This window comes from Anolis carolinensis, chromosome 5, assembly GCF_035594765.1.
Source record: "Anolis carolinensis isolate JA03-04 chromosome 5, rAnoCar3.1.pri, whole genome shotgun sequence".
NCBI lineage: Eukaryota > Metazoa > Chordata > Lepidosauria > Squamata > Dactyloidae > Anolis > Anolis carolinensis.
The window spans coordinates 188982001-188998821 of record NC_085845.1 but is presented as its reverse complement, the minus strand read 5'-3'; the positions used below and the strand labels follow the sequence as shown (position 1 = coordinate 188998821).

The 16821-nt window shown below is 40.9% G+C and overlaps 1 protein-coding gene across 9 annotated transcripts in view; it reads right to left on the bottom strand.

Moving 5' to 3' along the window:
- cald1 (caldesmon 1) overlaps positions 1-16506 on the bottom strand; it is a 173356-nt gene extending 156850 nt beyond the window's left edge. For 8 of the 9 annotated variants that reach the window (XM_008110500.3, XM_062983123.1, XM_062983122.1 and 5 more), the window contains exon 1: positions 16308-16506. The gene's annotated coding sequence lies outside the window, so the exon portion shown is untranslated. The remainder of the gene's footprint in view (positions 1-16307) is intronic. The other variant, XM_062983121.1, reaches the window with a different exon arrangement.
- Positions 16507-16821: the final 315 nt, after the last annotated feature.

The window sequence follows — 16821 nt, the reverse complement described above, 5'->3', positions numbered from 1 at the left end:
AAAAAATATTCAGTTATGTACTGAACCTCATATATGCACATACAAATCTACTTGTATTTATATGCATGTGGAGATAACCATATATATGGCCCAGCACATAACCGAATGATGATTTTTTAAACAAAAAATACCCTTCCGCTGAATGTCCCCCACCTGCCCTCAATCTTGTTCCGATACAGAGGAAGCCTGTGAGGATGGCAGGGGAAGAAATCCCAGGACCCACTGGTCTGTGTGGGGACATTTTCTCAGGTCCCGGGTTTTTTTGGCCTCCCTTTAAAACCCATGTTTTTGTGCTATGTGGAAGAGCCCTACATCGTCAGCTTCAACTGCTGCAAATTGAATTCAAAATGTAGAAGTGAATTTCCTTCTATTAATTATGGAGGCAAAGGAAAAGAAGAACAGAGTTTTGCCCTTCCCAATAGCCTCAAATAAAAGCAAAACTGCTGCAGTCTCTCTCTACCTTGAGTGTTCTTATTAATAACACTGGCCAACATATATTTTAGTAGACCAAATGTTAAATTTGTTTCCGGGTATATTTGACCTACTGACTCCAAAAATGGAACCAGTTTTCGCCTATCCACTCTAGTTTTTGAGATACATGACGTGCCATATATCAGTCTTCATTTGCTTGCCCATAGTAAATCACAATAACCATATCTAAAAAACTCAAGTGATCTGTTGTTGTTGTTTATTTGTTCAGTTGCTTCCGACTCTTTGTGCCCTCATGGACCAGCCCACTCCAGAGCTCCCTGTCAGCCGTGGACACTCCCAGCTCCTTCAAGCTCAAGCCAGTTATTTCAAGGATAACATCCATCCATTTTGTTCTCTTCCTTTTTCCTTCGATTTTCCCCAGCATCATTGTCTTTTCCAAGCTTTCCTGTCTTCTCATTATGTGGCCAAAGTACTTCATCTTTGCCTCTAATATCTTTCCCTCCAGTGAGCAGTCGGGCTTTATTTCCTGGAGTATGGAATAGTTTGATCTTCTTGCAGTCCAAGGCACTCTCAGAATTTTCCTCTAACACCATAGTTCAAAAACGTCTGTCTTCCTTTGCTCAGCCTTCCTCAAGTAGTGTATCCCAATGCAATTTTCTGAATCAACTCTCCAAATAACCCAAGGAACAGATCTAAAAACCAAGACACTGAGAAACTTTTTTTGCTGGACTATGGCATAATTTTTACCCTCTTAACTAAATTCCAAAGTTGCTTGGACACACATCCTGCGATGTTGGGGCATATGGAGTGTGCTTTACTCATTTAGGCTTCAGACACAAAGAGAAAGACGCTTGCTACTCTAACTAAATTTCTGGAGCAACTGATATTTACTCTAGCTGCAAATTTAGTATTGCTGTTCTTGCTGTGTGCCTTCAAGTAATTTCTGACTTATGGGTGACCCTAAGGTGAATCTATCACAGAATTTTCTGGGGTTGAGTGTGTGTCACTTTTCCAGGGTTACCCTGTGGATTTTCCTGGCCAAGTTGGGATTCAAACTCTGGTCTCCAACACTCATGCTGGTTCTCAGGACTATATTCCATACTTTAATAGAGAGAGAAGAGAAGAATATGAAAGTTATTTAATAGCTTTCATCCATATATTTCATGATCTTTGCCCATTTTGGCACACATTACCAGGCTATGCCCAAACCAAAGTTCCTTTCATCATCCCACCCTCATCCTACTACTGTTTTCCAGCCTGCTACGTGCTAATAAATAATGTAATTTTCATAGAGGCACTTGCACAAAACCCTTCAGTGGCTTTGCATTTCAACACTTGCTTGAAATGGAATGTAGACTGTGAAACAGGCAGAATGGAGCAAAGGAGCAACACCCAAGATAAAAATCATATACTTTCTTCAAGCGAGAGAGGCTTGAGGTCATTCCAAATACAAATCACCACTGCTCAGGCACTCTGAAGGCAAATCATCTATTAAACCTGGTCCTTCTCATTACAGCTGGCAAACCTTTACTCAAAGGTCTGAAGGAGGAGCAGGTCCAGGTTTATAGCTTATGTGTAACTAGTCACAAAAACACCTTACTTTGTAATCAATTCATTTTCCCCAAAAAACAAAGATAAAATTGCACTATATAGTTACAGAAATTGGGGGGGGGGTGACAATGCTCCTTTTGTGCTGAAAAATTTACAGTAACTTTTAAAAGTTATTTTTATCATAGTCTCATTAAATGGTGGAAGAAACATATTACATGGTTCACATGATGTTTCATACTCTATTAAAGTTACAAAAGGAGAATGTGTTTTGCATTGCAAGCTCTACAGCTTGTAGCATTCTGATTTGCCAATGTAACTGTTGTATTTTTCTCTGTGAAATAGGCAAGAAAAGCATTAATTTTACTTTAACAACAATAACAACTATTATGGGTGACCACACTGTAAAATATCACTTCCCAAGCTCAGGAAATTGGATAACCGTGTATGAAAAATATTGAAATTTTAAAAACCTGAGAACAAACATACACTACTCAATTTTAGTAATCTGATATCACTTTAACTTCCATGGCTCCATCTTTTGAAATCCTCAGATTTGTTGTTTTCTTCTAGTGTTAGTAGGTCAAGGGAACGGATGTCAAGCAGGAATAAAAGATTATTTTAACCCTCCAGCATTCTATCTCCATTCTCTAGCACAGCAACAAGAAACGCCAAGATCTACCAACACCAAACTCTGTAAAACGATTGCACCATTTCTTAGAAATTTTATTAACTTTCCATCACACACTACAAAATCATGCTGGCAAAAAATAGGCCATAATAACAATATAATTCCTGTATCTGCTCATTATGCTTGCAATAAGGCTGTTGAAGAAAGAGCCGCCTGACATGCATACCCAAGGTGCTCCTCACTTCCATTGTCCAAGACCCATACAGACTGTGTAACCTCCATTCCATTGAGAAATCTCTAGTTGTTATTTAGGCTTCCGTTGATAAAACCAGAATATTTGCTGAAATATATCAGCGTACACCTCCAAGAAAATATCACCCATTGAAATGTTCCATCCCTCATAATTTTTCATTGTGTTTACTGGACCTCTCCCTTTGTGTGTACTCAACCTGAATTGTTAAACCAATCAAGGACTCATTTGCATTCCTGCGGGTTGTGTCCCTTTCAGGGGTGGAGTCAGAAACAGACTCAGATTTCAAACCAACAAATAAAGCCGTTTATTTTTCCCACTACGGGGAAACACCAAACAGTGAAGACATCAGAGGGAGTCCTCAGCCAACAGGAGCCCAGATCCTAGCTGTTCCAATTTTTAATCAATCAGAGGCTGGTGCAGGATTCCCAAATGGCTATCAAAATTAATAAATATGTCCTGTATTTTCCAATGCAGTATGCCAGATCTTTGGGAGCACAGGATCTATTCTGACATCCTTTTAGGCCTGAAAGGATAAATCTCTGTTCTTTTGCCTTCAACCTGGTTCATGTTCTGATTAGCCCATTAGCTAATGGGCTAATCAGCAACGGGCTCAGGGCCCACAGCTTTAGTGGATACTGAAATCACTCAACAGTTCTGCAAGGTCTTTAGCCTTCTCTGCCAAAGAGGTTGGTGCATCACCAAGCTACAACTCCCAAGATTCCACAGCATTGACTCCTGGAAGTTAAAACAGTATCAAATTCCATTAATTCACGGGAACTGCCATTTGTTGAGGCAGAGAAAGCTAAAGACTTTGTAAAACTATCGCTCCCATGATTCCATAGGATTGCACCATGACAATTAAAGTGCCACCAAACTGCATTCATTCTACATTGTAAATGCATCCTCTAAGTGGCTGCAACAGTTTGCTTTTGGCCAAGCCTGCTGGGGTCTCATATACACTGACCATTTAATGTGAATCAAACTGTATTATATAGTCAGTGTGGACTTATATAATGCAGCTGAATGCAGTTAAACTGCATTATATGAGTCTACATTAAATGGTCAGTGTAGATGAGGCTTGGGAAGGACAAAATTGGGTGAATTTGTTAAAGGTCCTTCAACTTCAAACTAATATAATCTACTGGGTAGTTTTAAATAATCCCTTTTAATCTTTTTAGTAAAAGGTAAAGGTTCCCCTGACGTTAAGTCCAGTCGTGTCCGACTCTGGGGGTTGGTGCTCATCTCCATTTCTAAGCCGAAGAGCTGGCGTTGTCCATAGACACCTCCAAGGTCATGTGGCTGGCATGACTGCATGGAACACCGTTACCTTCCTGTCAGAGCGGTACCTATTGATCTACTCACATTTGCATGTTTTTGAACTGGTAGGTTGGCAGAAGCTGGAGCTAACAGCGGGCGCTCAGTCCACTCCCCAGATTTCAACCTGGGACCTTTCGGTCTGCAAGTTCAGCAGCTCAGCGCTTTAACACATTGAGCCACTGGAGGCTCCTTTAATCGTTTTATTTATATCCTTTTCCTATTTAATTTAACTAGAGCATTGTTGCTTTTAACACCGATGAATCATATCAATTTTAAAATAAGTGATCGCTTTTTTTAAAAAAATGTAGCCCTTCCCAAATCACTTGCAGCTTTTATTTATTGCTGTCTGTCTTCCAAGAAATAAACATTGCACAGGCAGGTGGATGATATGCATTGAATTCTGACGAAAGAGTCCCTACATGTTTAGAATACTTTTTTAAAAAGCTTTCTTGCCTTCTATGGAGGTTTGTACCAACTTGGCAGCCCCCTTCAGTTGCTTCAGAAGCTTCTGCTTAGCACTGTTTAGATTTACACAGTCATATATTTGTCATGCCTTGTCAAAGAGCATGGGGCCTGAAAGCAGATCCAGGAGCTACCAGCGCATGTTTAAAGTGAGTGCCTTCCACCTTTGGCTGGTGATGCCATACCTTCTTAATTAATCCGACTTAAGATTAAAGACGAAAAATGCATTAATATTCTCCCTGCAACAATCCGTGACTTCATCTGAGTGGAATTCCTAAATTGCCTTCAGGACCCCATCTTCAGCAGAGCTCCCATATATTTTTATGAATGCTGAATTGGTGCATTATGTCCCTATGCTTTTCCTGGAAACCTGACGAGCACAGGTTCTCTTTCATGCACGCTCTCGGAAACGGCCGGCGCAAGCGGTGCGTGTTAGCTTTATACTCTACACATGTAAAAGTCAAGCCATAATTTATATTGATTACTTAATGAGGCAATCTGTCTCCTTCCAGAAGGGCCTTTCAGCCCAAGACGGTCACACCTGCATAGCAGCACAATCACATCTGGCGCATAAATTGTAGGTTCAGGAAAGGGACCGATCTGCCTCATTGGGAATAGGCCTTTCCATAGCCTATGGTGTACAACTGCACAAGCTTCACTGCAGACACCTGCCTTCAACTACATTCAAAGCAGTAGACCAAGTACATAACTTTCCCAACAGACCTCCAAGGAAGCCAGGGATAGGAAAAGGACGTACGCCATATTTCTTTCAATGGTTCATAGAATCCTAGAGTTGGAAAAGATCACAAGGGCAATCCAGTCCAACCCCCTGCCACACAGAAACACACAATAAAACCAAGCAATGCAGTAGCCACTCATGAGAAGTACAGTACAACCCCCATATCTGTGGGGGATATGTACCAGGGCTTTACATAGATACATGAAGCAGTTGGTAATAGGAAACACAACTGAATAAACAACTACTGGTGGAAGCATACCATAAGGTCACAATGGAGGACCCAGAAAATGCCTAGAGAGAGCACCTATCCAGACATTACTACGTCTTCTACGTCTATGGACAACTTCCAGCAGAGGCATACCATTGAAAATGCTTAGAGAGGTCATTTATTTTCAGATACAGGTGGGTAAAATACTACATTGACATTAGTCATGATGCCGTGATGCTGGAGGTTGTCATTTGCAGGAACTAACCATCCAATGCTAAGTGGACCAACAATCAGGTTTCATATAAGGCAACAGGTACATGAGAAATTGGCAAACCAGCAGTAAAGTTGGGGCTGAGAAGGAAAAGGCTATGAGATAAGAGAAGAGAAGCTGTCAAAAACAATATCAACATCTAATTAACAAAAACTCATAAACATGGCATCTGTCACTAAACGCAGAGTAGAAGTACCAGAAAAAGTCATATAGGAATGTGAACATTTATGCATGGAATGAAAATCCCCATGTGTCAGTCTAATCAAAATTCAAACTCCATTCTAGGATGGTATTCAAAGCCCCGAAGGCTGAAAGACATTAAAGGAATGCTGCTTCTTCTAATTGCTGACAATATGGAATCTAAAAGGCAAGCCAGATGCATATATGATGGAATTAGCTTTGTGTTTAGAGGCCAAATATCTGAACAAAAATAGAACAAATTGATTTTCAGATCTCAAAGTACTTGCGACATTTCAAGGAGTTTTGCACGAAACAGGAAAATGAGATCTTATTTCCTTGAAGACAAGTACTAGAATCTCACCCGGCAAATTATGGAGATATCCTCTTCAAAATATAATAAACACAAATGGACAAAGAAATTAGCAAAACTTTCAAATTCCTTTATATTTGGGGGGAGGGAGTTAGATGTTAGTGAAGATGACAGATTCATCCCTCCAGGCCCAGGAATTTCAGTGCCTAGCTCTCAAAAGACTGGGTTTAAATCCCTGTGTATTGAACCATGTTGGTGCTGCATTAGGGTTACTGCCTCATTTTTCTGACAGGACCTCATTTCTAACACCTGGACGGCAGACAGGTGCAGTGTAGGAACAGACTAATCTAGCGGTTTAACTTTCTCCCCACATTGATGTTCTTTTCACTTAACAAGAAGAAATTTGTTGTTAATCAACCAAAGCCAAGTTGAGACGATTGCCATTTGAATTTGACTAGGTGAGAATTTATTTTTATTTGGTTCATGACAAATTTCTTCTTATTAGTCAATCCCCACAGGCCCAGCACCTCTAAAGATCCAGACCTTTGCTGAAGGTCAGGAACTATCCAGGTGTCAATCCCCACAGTCAATCCCCACAAGCCCAGCACCTGGAAAGATCCGGACCGCATTAATTCACTTTTACCTGAAGTATCATTTGGACACCTCCTGTAAAAGTGAGACAGGTCCCACGTTTTGGGCCTGTCTGGAAGGGCCCTAAGATTATGTAACTTCTCCTCAGTTAAAAGCCACCAAGAAATCCCAGGGATTTCCAGGTAGAGTTGGAAAAGACTCTTGCCTGAACTGCTGGAGAATCTTTACTCAATAGTTGACAATAATGGACTAGATGGGCCAAGAGTCTAATTCAACATAAGGCAGCTTTTTATTATCCCTATAAAAAAAAGAAAAAGAAAAAGCTGCTTTATGTTTTTTTATTATTATTATCCCTATAAGGAGCCCCCAGATGGCGTAGTGGACTAAGTGACTTGAAGGTTGGATTGCTGACCTGAAAGCTGCCAGGTTCGAATCCCACCTGGGGAGAGTGCGGTTGAGCTCCCTCTATCAGCTCCAGCTCTATGCGGGGACATGAGAGAAGCCTCCCACAAGGATGGTAAAAACATCAAAAACATCCTGGCGTCCCCTGGGCAACGTCCTTGCAGACGGCCAATTCTCTCACTCCAGAAGCGACTCAAGTTGCTCCTGACACGAAAAAAAAAATTATCCCTATAGCTGACTACTGGGACTGCTCAGAATATTGCTGCAACCAACAGTAATATTTGTCCTCCCCAGAAATCGCTGCTGTTCTAGTTTGTTCTATTCACATTTCACATTTCCTCGAGTTCAAGATGGCCAATGTGGTTGTCAACTTTAGCAGGCACCATGTTGGTATCTCATGCAGATTTATGTGTGTAGTATTATTGCATATTGTTGCACATTGAATGTTATACATCACAGAGAATTGATTTTACAGTTACAAATAGTTATACATTATCGATCAATGTATAATGTCATTATTCTGTGATGCCTCAGTTATGCCACACCTCTTTAATCCAGGTTTCCTGTCTTTATCTTCACATCAACCCTGAGGAGTAGGAGAAATTGGAAAGGGTGACTGGCCCAGGTTCGCCCAATGACCTTGAGGGCTCAGCGGGAATCTCCGACTGGTATTTATTTATTTATTTATTTATTTACAGCATTTATATTCCGCCCTTCTCACCTCGAAGGGGACTCAGGGCGGATCACATTGCACACATAAAGGCAAACATTCAATGCCAAAACATAGAAGAGACAGAGACAAGACGCAGGCATGGGCTGGCTTAGAACTCATGACCTCTTGGTCAGAGTGATTTGTTGCAGCTGGCTTGCTTTCCAGCCTGCACCACAGCCCGGCCCACAATTCAGTCCAACGCTATGACCCTTTGGCCTTCCAGTTGGCCAACATCCCATCAGCCCCATTCAGCATGGTCAATGATGGGGAACACAAAATATTTGGAGGACTAAACGTTCCTAATCGCTATACCAACGTGGCTCTCTGTCCTATCCATAAGCACCTTCAGGTGGGACATTATAAGACTTCTTGCTTGCTTGCTGTTACAAGCCTCAACAACCACCAAGATATGCACACCAAAAGCAGTCTAGTGCTCAGTAGATTTTACATCTTTTTGTCCTTTCTCTGAATGTAAAACTATGTCTCAGGATGTGGTTGGTTTGACAACATTCACTCTGATGCATCATAGACTGCCCAAGTCTGCTGTTACAATTGGCTGTGTCTTAAGTGGCATTCCTCAAAGAATGTTCTGTAATATTCCCAAGCTGTGTTTACCATTCACCTATTAATGATGCACTTAGATGTTTACATATTCACCAAGAACTCTTAAGTCATAACCACAACTTGCTTATGGATGAAAGAAGTTGTTTGCTGAATACTTTGGCTTTTTTCTGCAGTCAGTCTAGTAAATTGATTTTACTCTAAATAATATAGGAATATAGTCTTTCCATTAGGTCTCAGTGCTAAATACATCCACAAGGACACACATGCCATGATATCTATGCACCTTCCATGCTATCTATCTATAAATCTGTAGACTTTTAATCAGAAATTTGAAAATAACTTTTTGTACTACCTGTTCCCAGAATTCCCTAGCCAACATGGCCACTAACTATAGGAGATCTTGAAAAATGTGAATCAAAAATTTAGACAATTCCAGTAAACTTCAGTTTCTCCAGATTTGGCTGACCTGCTTCAGGAATGCTGAATGCTATATCTGTAAATATGTTCTCTATAAATACGCTATCATTAGCTGTTGATAGACCTGTGCTCCATAAATGTGTCCCAGGGCACTTCCAGATAGCCCTTTAATTCGGAAACATTTGCGTTTTAAAAACGCAAATGTTCCCAGGTCCTAATCTACACATGCCCTAGAAAGTTTGTGCTTTCTGGGGCAGGTGTCCAGATGCACACCTGGATCTTTCTGGAAGAACACCCAGACACCCTAACCCTACCCCCAACCCCCTCCTCAAAACGCCTTTTAAAACTAAAATAACTTACCTGGCCTCCATTAAAGTGGTGCCAGAGCTCTCCTGGTGCGTAAGAATGACATGCCAGGAGAATGAGAAACTGGGAGCAATTTTCCTCCTTCCCCCCCCCCCCCCCGCACTTTCTCCTGGTGCACCATTCCTATGCGCCAGGAGAGCTCCAGCACCACTCTAATGGAAGCCGAGTAAGTTATTTTCATTTTTAAAGGCGTTTTGAGGAGGGGATTAGGGTGTCCTTACCGTTTTCCAGGCTAATTTAGCCCGGAAGAATTTGGGACTGCTGTCTGGACTGCCCCCTCAAAAGTCCAGAAATTTTGACAAAGCAGTCCTGTGCCTTCCAAGAAGGTGCAGAATAAACACACTAACAAATTAATTTGCCACAAACCAAGGTTTTCTTGGTTTGTGGTGAATGAATTCGTGTTTTCCTGGGATGTCATCTCGACAGACTCCTTTTAATTGCGGGAACTCCCACGTTAAAGGGGCTGTCTGGATGGGCCCCCAGACATTTTAAGGTTTATAACTAAGGTGGTAGACCACAGAAGAGAAATTGGTAGGTGTCTTTCTATGTAATTCATCAAGGAAGAATATTCAGCAGAATATTCATTACTCATGGAGCCCTGGTGGCGAAGTGTGTTAAAGCACTGAACTGCTGAACTTGCAGACCGAAAGGTCCCAGGTTCAAATCCCAGGAGTGGAGAGAGCGCCCACTGTTAGCTCCAGCTTCTGCCAACCTAGCAGTTCGAAAACATGCCAATGTGAGTAGATCAATAGGTACCACTCCGTTGGGAAGGTAATGGCGCTCCATGCAGTCATGCCAGCCACATGACCTTGGAGGTGTCTACGGACGACGCCGGCTCTTCAGCTTAGAAATGGAGATGAGCACCAACCCCCAGAGTCAGACATGACTGGACTTAACATCAGGGGAAACCTTTACCTATTCATTACTCATTGAGGCAACTGCACATTTTTTAATTTTAGTATCTAAGGAAACACCCATGTTACACCATGGGGGGCGGGGCGGTTCAAAGTACAAAATTAAGTTGCACTCAATTTATTCAGCCAGGGGGATGGTGGAGAAGTGGGGAGAATCTTACCCCTGCCAGTAGACTTGGGCAAAAGCAAATTGCTGCAGTCCCCATAGATTTTCTGAATTTTCTCATGCAATCTTGACCATACCCTGATTTTGTTTGGCCACATGTATCCCACTTTTCATCTGTGAAATGTTGAAGGCAATGTGATCTCACTTTAAGGACAATGTGTACATCCTATGGAATCCAGGAGTTTATAGTTTGCTGAAGCACTGGAGCTGAAAATTCCAAATATCCCTCCCTAAATTATAAGTCCCGGGATTCCATAGGATGCAACCATAGCAGCTAATGCAGGCTTGTAATGCTTTAATAGTACAAGGTGGGCCACAAGTCATGAAGGGAGTCCTATATATATTGTATATGAGGCTATGGTATTGGACTCATGAGATCTATTTCACATATAATATACATTTATTTCCTATATATACTGTATATGATGCTATAGTATTGTAAATAAAAACAAAAGATAAAGGAATTATTAAATAATGAACCCCTTCATGACTTTTGGCCCACCTTGTATAAGAGTGATGGGTCCTAACAAATGTATAATGGCATAATCATCACAGCAACCCCGACCCATGTCACAGATAGTGGAAAAGAACAAAACAATTTAAAATGTCATGTCAGTCCCATCCATGGACTAAACCTAATTACTACTCCCATATCGAGTAGATCCACTGAATTAATGAGAACTTGGCAAGTCACCATTTATATAAATCTCATTGATTCTCTAGCAAGGATTTGCAGTTGGATTTAGGTCCACGCATTTACCTTCTCACATCAAAGCTTTGAAAGATATGCCTGTGATGCCTTTTCTAAAATGGTACAATCCTGGGAAGGCTTTATTGATTGATATTTCTGCCCATACAGCTTATCTAGTTATCAACCATTTTGATAACTCAAACATCAAGAGGCAGTTATTGGACAAAAAGGTTATTATTTTCTTCTTAGCAATGCCAAACATTATACTGAATAATATTTCAGCAATAGCCCATGAAAGCACCTCCAGGTTCATTGGGCCAATGCCAGGACAAATTACTCATGGCTGGGTGTTGGCATCTCATGCCCAATGGACTCCAGGAAACTGGCAGGTAGTTCATATTGCAAAAAAACTCTGTTCCCGGACAGGTGCACTACTCAGAAACCCAGAACCTTTCCAATCCTGCAGGATATACATTTTCCAAGCAATTCCTCCTCCTTTCTCCAAAAAAAAGTTCTGGGTAGTAGAGTGAAAACTTTAAATATATATTAGCTGGAATTTTGTTGTAATTTTTTTTAAAAAAAAAAATCACCCTCCTACGTCTCGTGATATAGTCGTTAATGTCATACTCAATATGCAGAGTCCAGGGTTCAAATCCTTCTCTGCCATAATAGATCCCAAGCAATGACCTTGGGCCAATCACTCCCTCTCGGGCCCTTCTAAAATGCCATATAATCTAGATTATCGATGCAGATAATCCACATTATCTGCTTTGAACTGGATTACCTGAGTCTACATTGCCATATAATCCAGTTCAATGCAGATAATCTGGATTTTATATAGCAGTGTTGAAGGGGCCTCAGCCTAACCCACTTTACAGAGTTGTTGAGTGGCTAAATGCATTTTATGAGTATGCTGCTTATCATACTTGTCCACACAAATGACTAAGTGTAAAAAAGGTTTGCCTTGTGACTCTGTTGCTTCTGTATTTATGTCCTTTAAACTGTAAAAAATATGTTTCAACATATTTTGGTGACCAGATTCTTAAAGAGGATATTCCCAGCATTGAGGTTGTGTCGATTTTTTGTTTTTGGATTTGTTTGTTTCTTGGTTTGGCTACAATTTGTCTCTGTGTGTGAAAGAATCTCTGCCTCCACAATGCTCTGGGTAGTTCTGATTTATGGATAGACATGGGTGTTCTCCACAGATACATTTGTGGCATTTCAATATGTTTGTTTTCTTTTACTTCCCTGCCCCTCCCTTTTTAAAGGACATCCAAACAACAAATGTGTGTATGGACATCTTATTGTTTTCACACCCTCTGCCCACATCTCTCTGAGGGACTTTGTTCCTTGTATTTATTATATCTGTGATCAGAGCCTAGAAATATGCAGGGTAAGTTTTCAGGGAACTAAATCCTTTTCCAACTAAGATCCTTTCCCACTGCAGTTCCAGATGCTGAGATCATGAATACTAATCTCATCTATAAAGTTCACTGCTAAAATTCAACTCCACATAGAAACAAAAGATCCCAGTAGAAGACCTGGCTCTCCTCGAAGCTGCTATTTGCCTTTAGTGATGCCCGACCAGGACTACTTTTCCCATCCATTAGTGAAAAACACAAGTATCTGCAAAGATTTTCTATGGGAAATTAATAACATCTATTTTTTAAGTTGCACGAATGAAGGGAGCTTAATCCTTCCTCTCCCACCAGCATGGCCCTGTTCTCCCCTCCCCTGCTATTAATTTCAACACAGACAGTAATGCACACATGAGAAATCTTAATGTTATATCTCCTGTGTCACATCTGCTAGCCCTTTTAGTCTCATTGGGCCCATCCACAGAGCCATATAACCCAGAATATCAAGGCAGATAAGGCACAATATCTGCTTTGAACTAGATTATGCACACTGCCATATAATCCAGTTCAAAGTGGATTTTATAGAGCTGTGTGGAAGGGGCCATTGAAGACTACTTTTATAGCAACCATCTAAAAATTGACAAATCCTCTTCTCAAAATGATCTCAACCCATCCTGTTTGTATAAGAAATTCACTTGAGTTTCTCAGACATATGAGCATTGCAGTACTCAATCAGACTACAATTCTGGGGATCTGGGTTCTAATTCCCACTAAACCATGGAAACTATCTGGGTGGCTTCAGGCGAGTCATACTTTCTCAACCTTCAGCGGAAGTCAATGGCAAACTCTTTCTGAACAAATATTGTTAAGAAAGCATTTAATAGCATTACCTTAGGATTGCTGTAAGTTGGAAGCCACTTGAAGGTACACAACAAAAGACGACAACAACAACCTTTTAATGTTGTTAATCTCTTATTTTAACCACAGTTACATGAGTCTAACTGGATTATGACCAATGTGTTCCACTCCCATTTTACAAGTATACCTCAGTTAATAAAGTAGATATGCTCTGGGGCATTATTTCATCAACAGAGAAGTTGTTTGGTACCAAAGTTAGAATTAACTTGCAAGGAATAGAAATAGGTTCCTACACCACAAAAAAGCACAGCAGTTCAACATGTTTGAGCAGTCTATCTTCAAAAGGAACAATATGCAATATGTGTTAGGAAACAACCAGCTCTAGAAAGCCTTGTCTATGTGAAACCTTCTTCCAAAATGCATCCAATCATGATATTTTCTTTGACAATTTATTTATTCATATCATTTATATTCTGTCCTTTTCACCCCGAAGGGGACTCAGGGTGGATCACAGAACATACATATGTGGCAACCATTCAATGCCATTTTATACACAGCACAAGACAGACAATTGTACATAGAAAGAGGTATATAGGCTTTTCCCATCTTTAGCATCTTGTGACAAAGCTGCACTTTCTTTACAAATTCCATTTTGGTAGCCAAATGTATGGTTCTTTAATGGAGGGGGAGATGGGACCTGGTGTGGATCTTCACTGTAGAATTAAGGCAGTCTGACACCGCTTTAAGTGTCATGGCTCAATGCTGTAGAATCATGGGAGTTGTAGTCAAGATCGTAGCTGGGGGGGGTTAAGGGTTCACCCCCCCCCGAAACCTGGTTTACTAATGAATTTTAACTGATTAACCAATTTATGAGTAAACCAGGGTTTGTTTGTTTTTTAGCCTGATACATTGGGGGGGGGGGGTTGAATTTTAAACCCTCCCCCCTGGCTACAGCCCTGGTTGTAGTTGTATAAGTGCTTACAGCTTTCTCTACTAAAAAGTGCTGCTGTCTCGCGAAGCTACAACTCTAGTGATTCCAAAGCATTCAGCTGTGGCAGTTAAAGTGGTGCCAAGCTAAATTAATTCTACTGTGTAGATGCACCCATGGCGAGACAAGCTTATCTACTTTCCCCTATTTCTCTCTGTTTTGCTTGTTGCACATGCTCAGTAAGGGATTCTTACTGGGGCAGCTGTTGTTTACCCAGCCTGTTCTAAGCAGAAGCATGCAGTTGCAGGAGGATCATTAGACCAGCTTCTCATTCTCTCCCAACTCAAACTTTATTGCATCCTTTACTGTAGACACACTGCTGCAATCCAATCCTCGTTCACTATCCTCTCAATGCCAAGGAGAATTTTTTAAAATGTTTTAGCTAGACAAAGGACAAGGAGAAAAAGGAAGCACAGACTGGGCAAAAAGGCTTTGTACAATGGACCTTTTTTGTTAACTGAGCTTTGCCAGTTTTGGCCAAAGTTGGGGAGACTGTGCTAGAGGTCACTTTGTGTTATGGGTAGCACAGAAATTAATTTGTTTTTAAAAGATGCATTGCTGGAGCAATTATTCCCAACATGCTGCAGATTGCAAATGTCTGTGTATTACATCTTAGGTTAGTATTTCAACTCATTTGTTATTTCATTGCTATTTTAACAGTCAATGGCTAGTTGCTTCCAGATGTATCTGCATAAAACATACACTTAGGATGTGTCTACACTGTCAAATTAATGCAGTTTGACCCCACTTTAACTGCTACGGAATCCTGGGAATTGCAGTTTGGTGAGTTACCTGCACTCTTTGGCAAAGAGTAAATCTACAACTCCCAGGATTCCATAGCATCGAGCCTTGGCAGTTAAATCGGGGTCAAACTGCATTAATTCAACAGTGAAGATGCACCTTTTCTCTCTCACATGCACACAGACTCACATACACTATTATCTGCTTGTGCCACTCATAATCAGTTTTTTCTATAAACACAAAAGGTCCCCTTGGAAGAAACATTTTGACACTCAGTAGCACTACATGTGGAAGGCTAGAAACCAAAAAACGGATGGAGTCTGCTGTCAACAAAGCTTTTTTTTTTTTCAAATTAAAGATTGCAACTTCTGAAACATCTATAACATTAGACAGAGCTTTGCCCAGATCTATATTAGTAGCTTTCTCTGGTTGTTAAATGTTGAGAAGACAGGACTTGAATCTCAGGATCAGTGGGTGGGACTGGGTGATATACCCTCCTTTCAAATACATCTTTTGTCCCCAAATTTCAAACAACGCAGATGTGTGGAAGGAAAAGATTGCAGATATAAATTGCTGTTAGCCTAATATTCCTACCCTACCTCATAAGACAATATCTATCATTGACATAAATAGAGTAGGTGACAGAGAAAGAGAACATATACACAGTAGAATTAATACAGTTTGACACCACATAAAGTGCAATGTCTCAATGTGGAACCATGAGATTTGTGATTTTGCAGGGTCTTTAGTCTTATCAGCCAAAGAATGCTGGTGCCATGACAAACTACAACTCCCAGCATTCCATAGCCTTGAGTCATGGTGGTTAAATTATGTCAAACTCCATTAGTTCGACAGTGTAGTTGCACCAAGAAAGAAAGAGCGAGCACATGCTGTTTCTCAGGCCTTCATTCAGTGCAAGTTTCATTCTCCACAAAAGTACTACATGTGCACACATGGCAAAAACGTTGTCCGGGAAACCACAGATCCTAAAAGAAAATCCTTTGAGCTCAAGATCTAACATCCATATGAAGTGTAAGACTCATACAGTACTGCCTCTGTGCTTGCTTTTTTAAAATTAAATAATCTTTGCAAAGACAGCATCCACAAATTAAGTGCCAAAACAGAAGATGAAGAAAAAAATCAAGCCACCTCACTGTCTTCCCAATGAAGCATGTATTGAGCCCTTACCTCTGCAGTGGAAACAGTTCTCAGAGAGGGATGCAGCTGGTGGCGTGGCCAGGAGTGCATGGAAAGAAGCTCCCAGCCTGTCTAAGCCCTGCAAGCCTAATCCATAGAACTACACTCGCTCCTTGGCTCCTCCCTAAAGTCAGTGCTAAGTGAATACATATCCCTTATGTTTAAAATTGGCAGCCAGTGGTATGCATTGTCCTCAATTTATTCCAATAAGCAGCCAATGGCTAGGCTGCAGCCAAAGGTGGGGTCAGCCAGCCTGGAGGGATGCCTGTCATTCCCTAGGCACGCTCAGGAAGCCACTCATAAGAAAACCAAGACCTAAAAACCTCTGAAAATTCACACAAGCTGCCAAAACTGTCTTGCTCCATGCCCTTTTTTGGTTATCCTTCGCAGGGCCTCTGAAAGTAAATCCTCTGTCAGGAACAATCATAAGAAATGTTAATCTTAGAGAAAGAGCTTCTCTTGTTGAACACAAATGGAAGTGGATATTTTTTAAAAAGAAGAGAGA